Raw genomic sequence first — 15,071 nt, 5'->3', positions numbered from 1 at the left:
GCTTTTTAGACAGCTGACGATCTTGTGAACGTGATTCTCCAAGTTAAGAGTATCATTTTTGATATTGGTTTTTGACCGTGGTTGTCTGATGTGATTTCTGAGGAGAGATAGAATGTAGCTCGAAAGATCGTACGACGCGAAACATCCAGGTGAATGTTTTCGTCTACATGCGTTCATCGATGCAGGCCATACATCAGATATGATTAATCGCGTTTAGTAGAACATTTATTTTACGACCGTTGGAAGTTTTCTGTACAGAGATTGGATTATTCCTCCGGATCTAAAAGAATAATCCAATATCAGTTCAGAAAATTTCCAGTTACAAAATAAACATTCTGCTGAACACGGCCATTATATCGTTATGTTCACAATAGTTGAAAAACTGCTTCGCATCGCAAAAATGCTCCATATTGCAAGTTTTGCACGCCGTATTCCCTAGACGAAGACGCTACTTTTATGTGTACATGTGAAAAACTAAAGATCGTATAATAGTAAAAAGTTTCCGGTAAGAAATTTCTTATATATACAATTATACATAGGATGTGTCCATATATTAAAAAAAAAAATATATATATATATAATATATATATAAAATATATTAGAAAAAAATATATATATATATTTATATATGGACACATTCTATGTATAATTGTATATATGAGAAATTTCTTATCAGAAACTTTTTACTATTATACGATCTTTAGTTTTTCACATGACATATAAAAGTAGCGTCTTCGTCTAGGGAATATGACGTGCAAAACTTGCAATTTGGAGCATCTTTGCGATGCGAAACAGTTTTTCAACTATTGTGAACACAACGATATAATGGCTGTGTTCAGCAGAACGTTTATTTTGTAACTGGAAGTTTTCTGAACTGATATTGGATTATTCTTTTAGATCAATCAACTGTATGCCACTTCAAATATAGTATTTTTTGTATATGGACATATTCTACATAGAAAGTTTCTCCCTAGACTTTCAATCTAGGAAATGGTACAGCATACAAGCCGTACTTCGAGTCACAATTGGTCTGTTCTTCATAGCCGCACTGCTGAACTGGTGCAATAAACTGAAGCGAGAAAACGTACGCTTATCTCGCTTCAATTTATTGCACTGGTTGCAGCGGTGCAGTTATAGAGAACAGACCAGATCACTCGATCGCAGCCACCGCGCCACCCGGAAGAAGTCCCGCGCGAATCGCACCCCCTCGTGCGGTTACACGTCGCGCGGGCTTCGCCGGGAGCAAGGGTTGCGGGGATGTCGATGCGCCCGCGAGGGGGCGCCAGCGTATCGCGGGGCCGAAACGTTCGTGTCGCGCGGTGCGGCGCGAGGGCCGGGTGTCGCGAGACCGACAATCGTCATCGTGCCGCTTCGACGATCGCTGCGATCGGTTTTCCCTCAGTCGCCCTCGCTGCTGGCAGCGTAAGGACTCGAGAGAGAAAGAGAGAGAGGAGAAAGAGAGACCGCGGGGCGCGCGACACTACCTGACTAACGCGCGCTGGTGTTTGTTTACGTCGACCGGCCGGCCGGCGCGCGACTCTTGTCGAGATTCTGTCTCCTTCTCTCGTTATCCACGCGCAATTCGCATACTCGGGTTACTCGCGTATCGGAAAGAAAGAAAGGGAAAAGGGGGGGGGAGAGAAAGAGAGAGAGAGAGAGAGAGAGAGAGAAGGAAAGACGCGTGCGCTCGCAGCACAAACGCGTAGTATATTACGTACATGTATACACGCGCGCGCGCACCTTAACCCCCTCGCCGACCAGCTGACACACTCTCTCTCTTTCCCTCCCTCCCTCTTTCTCTCTTCTCCGTCACCGTCTCTCTCCTCCCGGAACTGACACTTTGGAACTGCCGCCGGCGACGCATTGCGCCGACGATGTACCGGCCGGTCGCGCGCCGTCAGCGAGCCGCGCCGCTCCGTCGGAAGGGTTGAAAAGGATCGAGGATCGTCGCCGTGTGAGGAGGTAGAGCGCGGAGCACGCGCAGGAGCCACGCGTGTGTCCGGTTATCGGTGAGTACCCCAGAGTGCGTTATCATCATGCGTTTATTTCGTCGACGAAATTTTGCACGGACGAAGGATCGCTGCTCTCCGCGTCACCTATGTCTCTTTCTTTCTTTCTCTCTCTCTCTCTCTCTCTTTCTGTGTGTGTTTTCGCGACCGCCGGAAGAATAATTGCTCTCGCTGGCGACGAGAAGAACGGAAAAGATCGTCGAGAACGAATTGGTTTTTTTCGTGCCGGTATCGTGCGGGCGATCGCTCGAATCGCAGCTTCTCGATAGAAGAAGCGCATTCGTGGGCGAGATGCGAGTAGCGATCTCGCCCGCAAATTCGCGCCTCGGATCTCCGGAGAGACGATCTGCTCGAGGCGATGGGTCGGAATAAAAATACGGATACAAATTAGAGAATCACACTTTGATCTTGAATTAGATAATTTTCACCTCGTTCGAATCGCGTGGTTTGTCTAACAATTATATCGTCGCGAGCGAGACGGAATAATCGAAGGCGTTCAGGCAATGCAGAGCAAGGTCGACCTTGAGTGAGTTGTCTCGCGGTGACGTGCCGGGCGTTTCACTCGCGATGGAATAATTTTTCAACAAAAGCAACGAGTGAAAGTCGAGATGTACCTGCGATTCGCCTCTTCGGGGGTTTCACTTCCCACATCGTTCCATTTCACCTGCGCGATTCGGCTCTGGTGTACCGCGGTCGCGGGGACCGATCATTTGTTTCTGAACGTTGACAGGTACATAATGATAATCTGAAAGAGTTATTAGCTCGCAAAAGAAGGCGTCGCCATGTTTAACTGTTGATCAACGTATTGAATTTTTCTCGTAGACGTTCCATCAGCCAGTGATATATCCCGAAGGGTAATTAATCCGTCATTGAAACGCAGTGTGAAACGCGATCGCATATATTCCTCCCGAACAAGAACGTCACCGGACGTTGCCGAATATTTTTCTCGCCGAGTCCGACGGCAATAAGTTTTCAAGCGAGGAGAAAGACGCGCACACACGGGGGGGGCTTCATTCCGAATTCAATTTGACGCGGCGCGATCCGCGCGCGCGGCGAGCCGTTGCTCCAGTTTTTGCGGAGTTTCCACGGCGTTGGTATAAACTTTTCAGCTCTCGTCCCAGTAAGCGAGAAGTCGTTTTTTGCCAGCCGAAGAACCCGGTTCCTCTCGGGTGCTCCGCCGGTGTTGATATCGCATTCTCCTTCGTGGCATTCCGCGAGAGTTTCGAAAGCCGGTACACACGAGCGTTGCGTCGATAACAATAACATTAATCGCGAGAACGCGAACGACAATTGGCAGCCGAGAAGGCGCTCGTCTGCGTTTGCCCGCGTGATATATTCTTATTCGTAAAATTTCGCCGCGAAATTCACTGCATTATTATTTCATCTACGTTATACGCTGAGAGAGAGAGAGAGAGAGAGAATTTGCGTTTATTATCTTTGAATGTTGCATCGTAGATGTATATTTATGTATATATCTGTATATATTCGACGAAAATGATAAAATTCTGCGCAACCGTCGGAAAATAATCGACACTTGAGAACGATAATGTGATAAGAAGGGGCGATGAATTCCAGTCGAAAAAGGACACTGATGTCAAACATCCGATCGAATGTACCGCGAACACACACATCCGGTGGTGCAATTGTTTTAAAACCTTAATCTTTCTCTCTGCGCGTATTTAAACGAAATTTTTTCTATGTACAATTTCCGTCGAAGATTCATTTTTTTTGAATTCCATTGGCGAGAAGGAAGGTTCGTCGGTACGAGACGCTGAAATTCAAAGTGGGAACGGTTCGCGACTCACGCACGATTGTACATCATGTATTTCGAATAATAGTAAATGTCCTGGGTCGGACATGATCGTTCAACGAGCTTCACCGGATTGTATCTGTACTTAGCACCTTGTCCCTCGTTTGGTAACAGAGAGCATCGGCGAGAGCTCGCCGACGTGTGTTTGTCTGCATGTTCGCGTGGTCACTGGCACGATAATTTCGCGTACGTTCGAATTAAGGCTTTGCATCTCTCGGTTCTAACGGTTCTGGTAACAACACAGGTATCCTATTCCCGTGATCTCTCTCACAGCCACTGACCTTTCGCCTGCCAATTATGTAAACAAAGGTTTTCAACGCGAAGTACCACGTTGTTTGCATGACGTACGACAACGATCGCGCGAATGCATACGTGAGATTCGTGCGGATAAACAGGTCATCTCGACCTCGATTAGTCAACGTGTCGGTAATTGGTATATTTCTACGCGCCGATACGAGAAAAGATCGTCTTCGATATTACCAGATATAATTTTATCCGTTGTGTATCGCGTATCGATGTCGCCTTATGTGTTTTCTTCTGGGAATGACAGCTCGATAGAAAAAAAAAAATATTAGCATAATGAACTTTAAATTCGATGAGATTAAATACGGAGAGAGAAGGAGAGCGAAGGAGACAGATGGATCGATAGATAAAGGGAAGAAGAGGGCTGTGTGAAAATGTGGAAAATTATATTAAATATATATTATCATTATATCAAGTATACATTAGTGAAGTATATATATATATATATATGGATATAGGAGACACGCGAGGGAGTGAGGAAATACGACGCGCGCTGCCGTCGCTTTCTACTATCTCTGCATTCGCGCGTCCTAATATTTCGCCGTCGATCGATCATCCGATACGACGACCGAGGAGATCCTTTTCGGTCGCCCTCGGCTCTCGCCCCTTGCAACCTTTTTCTTCTTCTTCTGGCCGTGACTGTACCCGTTGTTCGCAAAGACGATCGTTACCCTGGAGCCGGGGAGAGAGATCTCCAAGAAAGTTGCAAGTGCAAAGGTGCTCGGGAGTGGAGCGGACGCGAGTTGCAATGCAAATAGCCCGGCATTCTAATTCTTATGCGTCAGCGAACGAGAAAACGCGGCGGGAGAAGAGTGGAGAGGAGAGAGAGAGAGAAAGAAAGAGAGGAAGAGAGTGTGCGTGCGGCGTACGCGCGCGCGCGGAAGGGAGCTGTCTCTCCTCCGGAGCAGGATCCAGTTCCCTTTTTCTCTCTCTTCTCCTCCTCCTCCTCGCCGTTGCCTCCGACGGCGCAGGACGAGACTCTCTCTCATGCTGCTTTGTGCCCTGCATCCACCGAGAGCGCACTCGGTTCTCTCCGTCGCGCCCGCGCGTGTACGCGCACGCGAAATTGCGTGTGCCGTTCAACGAAAGAAAGAGAGAGAGAAAGACAGCGGGAGCCCGCCGCACCACGCGGGCCTTCACGCTGGAGGAGAATCAATAGATGTGCGTTGCATCTTGCCTCTCCTCCTCGCCTCCCCCCTCGCGAACCCCCTCCCTTCGTTTTCGGCTGCCACCGCGCGCACCCTTCTGCTACTGACTCCGACCTTCGCACGCGGGCGCCGTGTACTTCGCGAGCCAGAATCCTGGCATGCGAATCACTTTCGGGGAGCGTCTCACGGGGCTGATCTACGTTCGAACGACGTAAGAGAACGTGGGAGTGCCCAGGAGCGCACGCAAAGTCGATCGATGTGGCCGGGGGAGATCCGGGTTACGAGCACGATGCACTCTCGTCGTGAGAGACCGCGCGTAATTGCTCGCGACTTAACTCGTTTGACGCGGAAATGAAATCGGCCGGAAGTGACGATCCTCCGGAATGATTCCCGGCCGAGATCCAGGCGAGGTCCTTCCTAATTCGTGGAGGTCAATATGAGGGAGGACGACGGTGCCTTCCTTGTTTTGTGTCAATGAATCGATACGTGCGTTGGCCGCGAAAGGTCGGGGGCTCATCGACGGCTGGATCTACCCACTCGAATTAATTTGTCACTTCCACGTATTCGCGCTACGTCTCTTTCTCTCTCTCTCCCTCTTTTTTTCGTTTCGAGGCTCACTCGTCCCGATCATTTTCTCCCCCTGCTCTCCAACTCGTTCGTCGTTTTGTCTACCGGGCGTTGCGTTCTCTCTACGCCATGTTTGCCACCCTTGCCTTCGCCGGTCGCGCGCGATCCTATCGTCTCGCAACTTGGCGCATAAATCAAGATATGGTGGCGGATAAAGGCCAATTGTACCGCGTAGTCCTAGAAAATGGAGTAATTTCGTATGTGCGTCGCTCGTACCTTCGACGTCGAACTTCCCGCGACATCGATTGCCCGTAAAGATACCTGCGTGAACGTCAGCCGCCCTTTTCGGCCGGCTACTGAATTATTGAAATCGTGGATTATCGCCGACGAGGCGTTCGCACACCTTTCCTCTCGCTTTCTGTCACGATGTAAATATAATTAAGAAGCGCCGAATTATCGGAAACCGACGTCGCGCGAGTTCACTTCGCGAGTTCATAGCGGGAACAGCGACCTCCTCCGGCCGTGCTCGCGCGTGACGTTCATTTATTATACATTAAAATATTGGTCACGTTAGTTCTGCATTTTTCATACCGAGGTGAAGTCTGATCGTCGCGGGGGCTGAATTATTCATCAGGGACAAAACGGACTGTTCTTCTGAAATTTCTCCGCCGGTAGATCATACTCGTCGCCTCGTCTCCGGTTCTGACGACTAAAATCGAACCCCTCTGACGAGGGAAAGGGTGGCCATCTCGGTATCTCTCGATATTACGCAACGACGAGCGACACCCCTCGAAGAAATAATAGCTCCGCGAATATAACGGCCGTTCCCTTCCTCCTTTCCGCGGTGTGTGCATCCGTCGAGAGGAGACCCTCGACTTTAAGAGCCGCGGTGTACGAGCATCGCGTACGCCGCGTCGCCCCGAGTAAGGGTGGATAGACCGAAAAGTAGCGACGAGGTTTGGAGGTCGATAGGACGACGGACGAAATCGAAGGCGAGACCGCGAAGGGAAAGCAGCGAAAGTGAGAGCGAGTAATCGTAATCGTAAACACCCGCAGCGGCGCAGCGCGTGGGTGGTGGATGGATGAGTGAATGGGGTGGGGGAGAAAGGAGTGAAAACGGTGGCGTTCTCGGGATGAGGAGAGGGAAAGGAGGATCGGGAAGAAAGGGAAAGGTAGGAGGAGGGAGGAGGAAGGGTGAGTGAGAGTGAACGGGGCGGAGGACCGGAGAAGCGGGCGAGGGTGGAGAACGAGAGAGAGACGCAGGTGAAAGTGAAGCGAAGGTGGTCGAGTTAGAGCGGCATTCGAGGGAGGGTGAAAGGAGGTTAATGATTAGTTCTTCCGAGGTCGGGGGCTGTTGCCGGGTGCAGGTTGCTTGGCTCCCTCCTCGATCGCCCGCTCCTCCTCCTCTTCTTTCTCCTGCTTCTCCTCTCTTCGTTCTCCTCCTCCTCCTCCTCCTCTAGCTTCCTGCCGCCATTTCACGTTCCCCCTCTCGCGCTGGTACTCTCTCTGTCTCCCACTATTCCTCTCTCGCTCCCTTTATCGCTCCCTTCAACCCCCTTCGTGCTCTCGGCTATTCTGCCAACCTCCAAAAATTCAGACCCCACCATCGCCGTTGAAGCTACGCACGCACGGCGGGGTTTGAGGGCTTGCAAGGTTGTTCTCCCTTCCATCCCGGGGGTTGCTGCCAGGAACGTGTCGACTATTTATGGGGCCATCGCAGGAACTGCGGAGTCTCTATTTCGGCGGGAATTATATCGCGGTGATCGAGATTTCCACGATTACGGGGCGAGTGTTTCGGGTGTCAGCTGCGTCGATAATAGTTTTCGTTTCTATCCGGCTTACTTATCGTCGCTCGTCGAATGCAAGTGTCGCTCGTATTTTACCTTTTTACATCGCGTTTACTACACACGGGAATCGACTCGAGCGACTTGACGCGGCCGTGTTGCTCGTAAATTACGTTTCTACTCCCGTCGTCCTCGGCGTTGCAGTTTTCGACGCGCGGCGCACGGCCGAAATCCACGGTCCCTCTCGAGTCTCTCAACTGATCGATTCACGCAAGCGTGAATTATACTTTCATCGGTCGCGGCGAGATATCACGTGCTCTTTCCATTACATCATCGGCGAAGGCCGACGCGCTGCACAATGTAAGCACAGCGAGTCATAACGATCCCGAAATTCACGGCATCTCTATGCTCGAGAGAGAGAGAGAGAGAGGACGCATTCAGAGTCACCTGCCTAATCTGACTAACAAATTTTATGCAGGGGACAAGTGCCTCCGCGCACACCGGCCTCCAATCTGAACGATTAAGCCGCGGGCCGCTGATAGACTTCCTCTTGAGCACGTTAGAAAGATTTCATAAAGTTCAATCTCTCTCCCTCGCTCGCGATCGCTGCCGGAATGCAGGTGCACGATCCTTCGTCGTTAAGGAAGGTCGACCGTAACCACCGCCGCGCGGTATAAATATTTAACACAACCAAAGCGACTGCGTGTATGAAAATTCATGACCGCATGACTGTATGAGTGTATGATTGTAACCAAATTGCAGGTTGATTATCCCGAATTATCATATTACGCTGCACGGAGCCCGGAGGTTAACAAAACGGTATCTCTGAATCCGATTTTGATTTCCTTACGACGGAACCTGCGTTTGCTCGCGCTGAAAAAATGAGTTTAGCTGGATCTACCCGATCGAACGTGTTTTGGTGGCGAAGGAAATCGAATTTCTGGTTATAAGAATTAAATTTGGTTCGTGGGAACTACGCGAAGAGAATATTGTGGTAAAAATTACCGCACAAAATTTTGTAATGTCAGGCCGTATCGGAATTATAACTGAAATCATAATGCGCGTTATAATCTTCAGTGATGCATTTCATTGTACACATCACTAAGGACGACAACACACATGATAATTTCAGTCATAATTGCGACGTGGTCCGGCGTTACAAAATTTTGGTATTGACAAATTTTTCTACAATATTTTCTCCATGTAAAAATGTGGCTTCCCTTCAAGCGAAACGCATTTGGTTGTCCAAACTCACATCGGGTAAGATTCAACGAAATTCGCTTTCCAGTGCACTTTCACTCGCGAGTGGAAGCGCAATAACGCGCGAACGGAGACGAAAAGAGACGCACGATCGTGTCCTCATCGAATCGGAAATTAGAAATCGGCGCTCGCCGATTTCCTCCTCTTACCCCGCCCGTTTCAATCGTCCGATCGCAGCTCTGTTTACCGCCGCGCCGAGGACGACGATCGGCCGCGATCAGCGGGGGGAGGGGCACGAATTCAGCCTTCCGTCGTCGCATGCGACGCTCCTTGACATTTCTTCTTTCATCGTGCCTACGCGCTACGTAGCAACGAGCTTATTTTGTCGATTCCTGCCGCTCGGCGCCGACCGTCCGGCGCTTCCGCTCTTTCGTTATCCGATAGCCGGCAGTCAAATTATCTTATCGATTGGCGCGCGGTGGAGCCGTTCTCCGCCCGCGAAAGCACCGCAAGCGGGAGGAGGTACTAGGAAAAAAAAAGTAGCAATAGCGAAAAGAAGAAGAAAAGGAAAAAGAGAAGGACGAGCGGTTCAGCGTGGCTCGCACACCGCCCCTTGCAGCGTCAGCCCTGGCACCCCAACGTAGCCCCCGAGGACTTTCCAGCGAAAGTGATGGCCGTGGCTGCGTAGGAAAGGCGCCGGGAGCAAGCGCGGGGGCGGCGGCGGTGGTTTTCCGTGTCGACTCCCGGCGGTGGGAGAGAGCGTCGTCGTCGTTGACGGAGGGGTTGGCCGCGAGGGAGGTCGGCTTCGGAGGACGGCAGGAAGGGCGACGATATAGCGCGAGCGAGCGAGCGAGCGAACGAGCGTACGGGGCGAGCGGGGTGTTCCGCCGGTAACCTTGCAACCCTCTTGCGTACGCGTCGAGGAAGGGGAAGAGAGAGACTGGAATCCCGCGAGAGGGGTGGCGGCCGGTCGCGGGCTGCGAAAGCAGTCGGGGGTGCAGCCGCACCGGGACGGCAGTGACGGGCGTGACGTAGTCGGAGGAGGATGTACGCCCCTGTTGGCGAGGGCCCCAGCAACCATCGACCATCCCTGGTCAATCCATGGTGGCTTCATCCGCCAGGTACGACCGACACACCGAGTTGTCGTTGTTGTCGTTGTTGTCATCGTCCTCCTCGCCGTCGTCGTCGTCGTCGCTCGTTGTTGTGCCTCTCCGTCCACCTGTCGCGCCGGCTTCGACGCCGCTACCTGATCCTCCGGCTCATATTCCGATATTCGTTTGTTTTGACCGCGATCCCCGGGGGAGTTGGCGCGTGCAGAGCGAGAGATGCGCGCGGGGGTGGCTTTGAACTTGAAGCTCGACCGCGAGGTGGGACGCGTAAGGCTCGCGCGCGGAAGCCACGGTGTGAAACAGTGTGGATATCTCGGATGTAGCGTCTCGTATGGCTGACAGTGGAACGATCGAAAAATTTGCCCCGCTTTAGTTTCGCGCGACAGTGATTGAGGAAGTCGTCGAATCTCCCGTTCGGATTCTTCCCTTGGCTCGTTGTTGTAATGACTGTGGAGGGAGGCTAGGATTCCATTCTAGTTGAACGACGTAATTGTCTATATCGTACTGTGCAGTTTCAACTACATTTAATTGATAGCATAGCCGTAAATTTGTCTCAGAGAGAAAGAGAGAGAGAGAGAGAGAGAATATATATATACGGCATATATGTAGTCATTAGTAGCGTATGTATAAACTTTGACATGTATTATCACTATACATGACACTGTATGCGACAGATATTAATCTGTGCTCGTACAGTTCTCTTTAATGAACAACCGTATTCGTTTCACGTGCGGTAAACTATGCGTTTCTCATCATTTATGCATCCTATTGAAACTTACTACTCGACTAGAATCGTGTCGACGGTATATGTGAGTGCGTGCGCGCGTGCATATGCGTGTGGGAGGAGAGTGTGAATGTGTGCATGTACCTGTTCGTGTGTGCGTGCGTATGGGTGTGTGTGTGTATGTATGTGTGTGTCCTCCTTCAACAACCTGTGAAACTCCTCGCACCGTTAATGCTCTGCATAATGCAGTAACAACTCTGACGAAATTACGGCGACACCAGGCCTTCGACTTGGCCCGTTCGCTCGCTTGTTACGTCTCATCCGCCATTATTACGTGCATACACCGTGATTTCACGCTTCCTTTGTCTCGTCCTCTGCAGTGCGTGCACGTGCTGCCGAGCCACGGTCGCAGTACGTGCATCGTGCGCTTAGCGGTACCTGACGGAAGTCGCGCTTATTCCCGGTCGGTGGCGTCGTAAAACGGGGTCGTACATTCCGCTTCTTCCACTTAATTTCCCTCCCCGTTGTCGCCCGCGGCTTCTAAGCGGCTCTCCGACAGAGGAGAAAAAACGCACGCCGCTGGATTCTCCCGCTCCGGGGCGGAACCGCCCGCTAACGACCTCCATTCGGGAAATTTATAGCGTCGCGTTCGCTTTACAGAGCGACCAGGAAAGAAAAAGAACTATTCCACCGCGCGGCCCCGTTGAAAAAGCCGACGCAGCTTCCGCGTATCACGCCGTTTCTCCGTCGTTCCGTCGAAATTTTCCTACAGAGAGTGAGCCGCTCGCGCCGAGTCGTCCGAGTTACCGCGGAATCAGGAAGTCGCGTCTACCAGGAGGGAATCCTCGCGAACGGTAAACTCTCTCGGATGAGTAGGACGCACGTTCGTCCCCTCCCGAGCCTTCGATCGCCGACCGTTCGTTTCCCGCGCGACGATTAATCACGGAGGAGAAAATACATCACGACAGTCTCGCGCGCTATGTCGCGCACGGACGAGAAGGAACGCGACGATCGACGCCGGCCGACGAGGAGGATCCCGCGGAGGGAGCGAGTCCGATGAATGAAGGCATACCGGAAGCGCATTTCCACCTCCGAGTCGGGGTCTACGTGCATCGAGAAGCCCCGGAGAACGACGCTTAGCCGTTCGTTCGACGAAGTTCGCTCAAGTAGGGGCACGCAGTTAAGTCGGCCCGAAAGCATCGGTTAGGGCCATCCGCGGTATGGAGGAGGAACGAGCTAGCCCGCGAAACCATGATGGAGAGAGAGAGAGGGGAAGTCGGAGAAGCCGGGCCTAGCTCGTAGAACAGTCCAATTCAGATCGAGCTTCGCGCTGGGCGTTCTCTCGTACGCATCACTCGCGCGGCTCGTCGTGCTCCTCCGTGCTTGGATCTCGCGAACGACATCGGCCGAACAACGAGAGATGCTCGACAACGCCGTAGACGCCGCGACCCGGGCTCCGCGTTGAATCCCCACGTGCGATCGCAGGTGCGTTCTCGCTCACTCGCGCCGTGATCTGTGAATGAATATCACGGCGCGCCGGTGGTGCGCGATTCCCTTCCTTGAAGTACGACGCGCGAGTATGAGCGTCGCGACGATACCATCTCCGAGTGTGCCGCACTGAGAGGATTTCATGAGGACTTGTGTACGGTGAGGTGCCTTTCTTTCATCGACTCCTTTCCGGCGCGTCTCGGCCGCGAAACGCTCTCGTCCGTGCGATCGTCGAAATTCGATCGCTCGCTCGACAGATCGGTGACCAGTCGACGAATAGATCGCGGTTCTCTCGACAAATTTTGCAAAGCATCTCGTATACAATAGGGAATTCTTTGCATCTCCCGGGAATTGCTGAGAAAACTGATTCTCCTATTGGACACGGGATGCGTAGATTTGTGAAAAAAAAAAAAAGAGCGCGTGTGTCGCAATCTTTACGTGACTGACCATACCAAGTGTCGAGCGAGAGATACGAACTTTTATTGTTAACAGAACATGTTCGAGGTTCGGGGGGAAAGGGGAAGAAGAAGAAGACGGTAAACTGCAGATCGTCCCCGGGGAGCGTCCGCATCCGCTGTTCGATTATTATACGTCGCCCGCGAAAATCCGCTTACATCATCGCGTTTGATTGAAATGGTTCGACGATGATCCGCGAAAAGGAGAGAAAAAACAAGAGGAAGGAAGTATCGTGCCGTTTCGTCTTCATCGCTAGCGAAACGAGCTTTCCCCTCCGCGGCGTGAAATTTCGAACGGGCGTCGTTAAAGCGCGCTCCATTGCGCGCCGGCAACCTGTTATCCGAAACTGGCTCGAGAGACATTGACCTCCAAATTAGCTTCCGCCGCGCATCAGCTCAGATTAGCTCATGCGGTATTATTACGCTCCGCTTATACGTCTGTTATCTATGATCGGCCAACGAGAAGTCGAACGCTCGCGGCCGCGTTGCGTCGCGAACTCTCTGCTACATTCTCTGTCACGAGCCCCAAAAGTCGGTAGATTAGAAAATGAGCGGAAGAACGCGCGATTCGTCCGAAACTCTGGCCTGTTCTTTTCAGCTGAACTGACCGCGCACTGGTTCAAGAATCTTACTGAAACGTGAGAATCTCGTAAATACGCTTCGCACGCTTCAAAATTTGCACTGAGAGAAAAATATAGTTATTCTCGACAATATAATTTTTTTTAACCACAAAAAAAATAGTAGCAACATGCGCGTAAGGTTGTTATCGGCGGTATTATACTAACGCTTACTGGAAAAAATAGTTCTCTTGACTATTTTTGTGGTTAAAATGAAAAAAAGTATATTGCTCGAAAATAATCCTATTTTTCTCTCAATGTATCTAAACTTCTCGAACAGTGCAGCCGGTTCAGTTAAAAAGAGCAGATCATCGAGTATAAAGAAAATGAAAACGAACGCGAGACTATCTCCCGACGTTCTCAGAGTCCTCTTTTGAGGAATTCTCAGGCGTGATGCGAGAGAGCGGAACGTGAGATTACGTATTCTTTTGGTCTTGATAATCCACGCGAGCTATCTTGCGTTCTCTTGAAACAGAGAGGATATACGTATCTCCCCTTTCCTGGCCGTGAACCGTGAACGTTCCGTTATCGTCGTCAAACGTATTTGCGCCTCTCTCACCCTGGCATTTTCATCAGACCAACCCTTTTGGGTGCGCTTCCTCCTCCACCTCCGGACGATTATTGCCGGGATTCACGCAGATATCTCTTCCTCTTCCCTCTTCCTACTCTTTCTATTTATACCTCTCTCTCTATCTCTCTCTTTCGTGCGTCCTTTATTCGAAAGCAGACAAGGTTCCACGGAACTTGCTCCCAGCGATCACGGTTGTGGGCGCACAACTGCAGTATCGACTACTATATTCCGGACGCACCCTTAACGCACCCTCTGGCGTGTATTTTTCGCGGATTTTACCAGCCTCCTTCGTTATCGCGCCGATTTTCGGCCGCACACGCGTTCACGCCTTCCTGTTATTCCGACTTCCCAGTGTGACCTACGTTCACCGTCGACATTTTCGTTAATTAGGTAGATCGGCCGGCTTTAATGAAAATGCGCGTGTCCCGTGTATAGTGGCATTTACATATTCTGCCTTTCAAGTGCGTTACGTGTGTGTATGCGTGCGTGAGCGCGCCATATAGTAGGAGAGAGGTTTCGATAAACGAGAAAAAGAGAGAAGAGAGAAAGGGAGATCGGAATTAAATTTATCAGAGCCAGGAACTCTGTCGTGTATAATCTTTATACGACTGCCTCCGGCAGTCGTACCCCCCGGCATGACTGTACGCGACTTTAATTTGTCCACAATCACAAGCGGTCGGTGCTTCTTATGAAAGCGCTGGTGCGTTCTTGTAGTCATTGAGCGCATCAAGGGCCGGGCGCTGCTTGATCGAATCGGCGGGAATAAGCTCGTTTACCCATCGTGGCGCGCATTAATGCGGTTTCCTTCCTGGGAGAAAAAGGAGAACTGACGACGGTTCTCCCCGGGTATCGCGCACAAAGGCGTTTATCGCTAAGAAGGCGGCCCCACGAAAAATAGCGTCGCGAAAAAGCAGGCGCCGTTCCTGTTTTTCCGAGTCGAGCGGCGCGATACGCGCGCGTTTCATATAGAGGAGGCTCCCTCGTTTGCGTTAACTCGACATCTCGACGGCCATCCTTTTCCATCTACTCGCGGTTGCTTGTCCTCTCGCCAGGCAATAGCGTCGGCCTCCGTATTCAGCCGCCTCCACCCCCGCGAGTATGGTAAACGACGGCTTCTCTGAGACCGGCGCTCTCCTCTCTCTCTTTTTTTTTCATTTCGCTGAGTCGCCCAATTTCTCCTCTTCCGCGAAATCGCAAAGCGGTCTCTCTCACTCAGTGGCTTCGACTGTTACGAGCGCGGCCGTCGTTGCAATATCCACTTACTCAGGAACGCGAAAGCTCGCGGA

The 15,071-nt window shown here is 51.3% G+C and overlaps 1 protein-coding gene across 1 annotated transcript in view; it reads left to right on the top strand.

The window, feature by feature from the left end:
* The first annotated feature begins 1,936 nt into the window (after positions 1–1,936).
* The window catches only part of LOC106750694 (hormone receptor 4), a 65,841-nt gene continuing 52,706 nt past the window's right edge, over positions 1,937–15,071 (top strand). Inside the window, exon 1 of the mRNA XM_014631193.1 lies at positions 1,937–2,009. The gene's annotated coding sequence lies outside the window, so the exon portion shown is untranslated. The remainder of the gene's footprint in view (positions 2,010–15,071) is intronic.

This window comes from Dinoponera quadriceps, unplaced genomic scaffold (assembly GCF_001313825.1).
Source record: "Dinoponera quadriceps isolate SergipeBrazil2010 unplaced genomic scaffold, ASM131382v1 scaffold5144, whole genome shotgun sequence".
NCBI classification, from domain to species: Eukaryota; Metazoa; Arthropoda; class Insecta; order Hymenoptera; family Formicidae; genus Dinoponera; species Dinoponera quadriceps.
The sequence above is the reverse complement of the archived record's forward strand: the minus strand, read 5'-3'. Positions and strand labels throughout refer to the sequence as shown.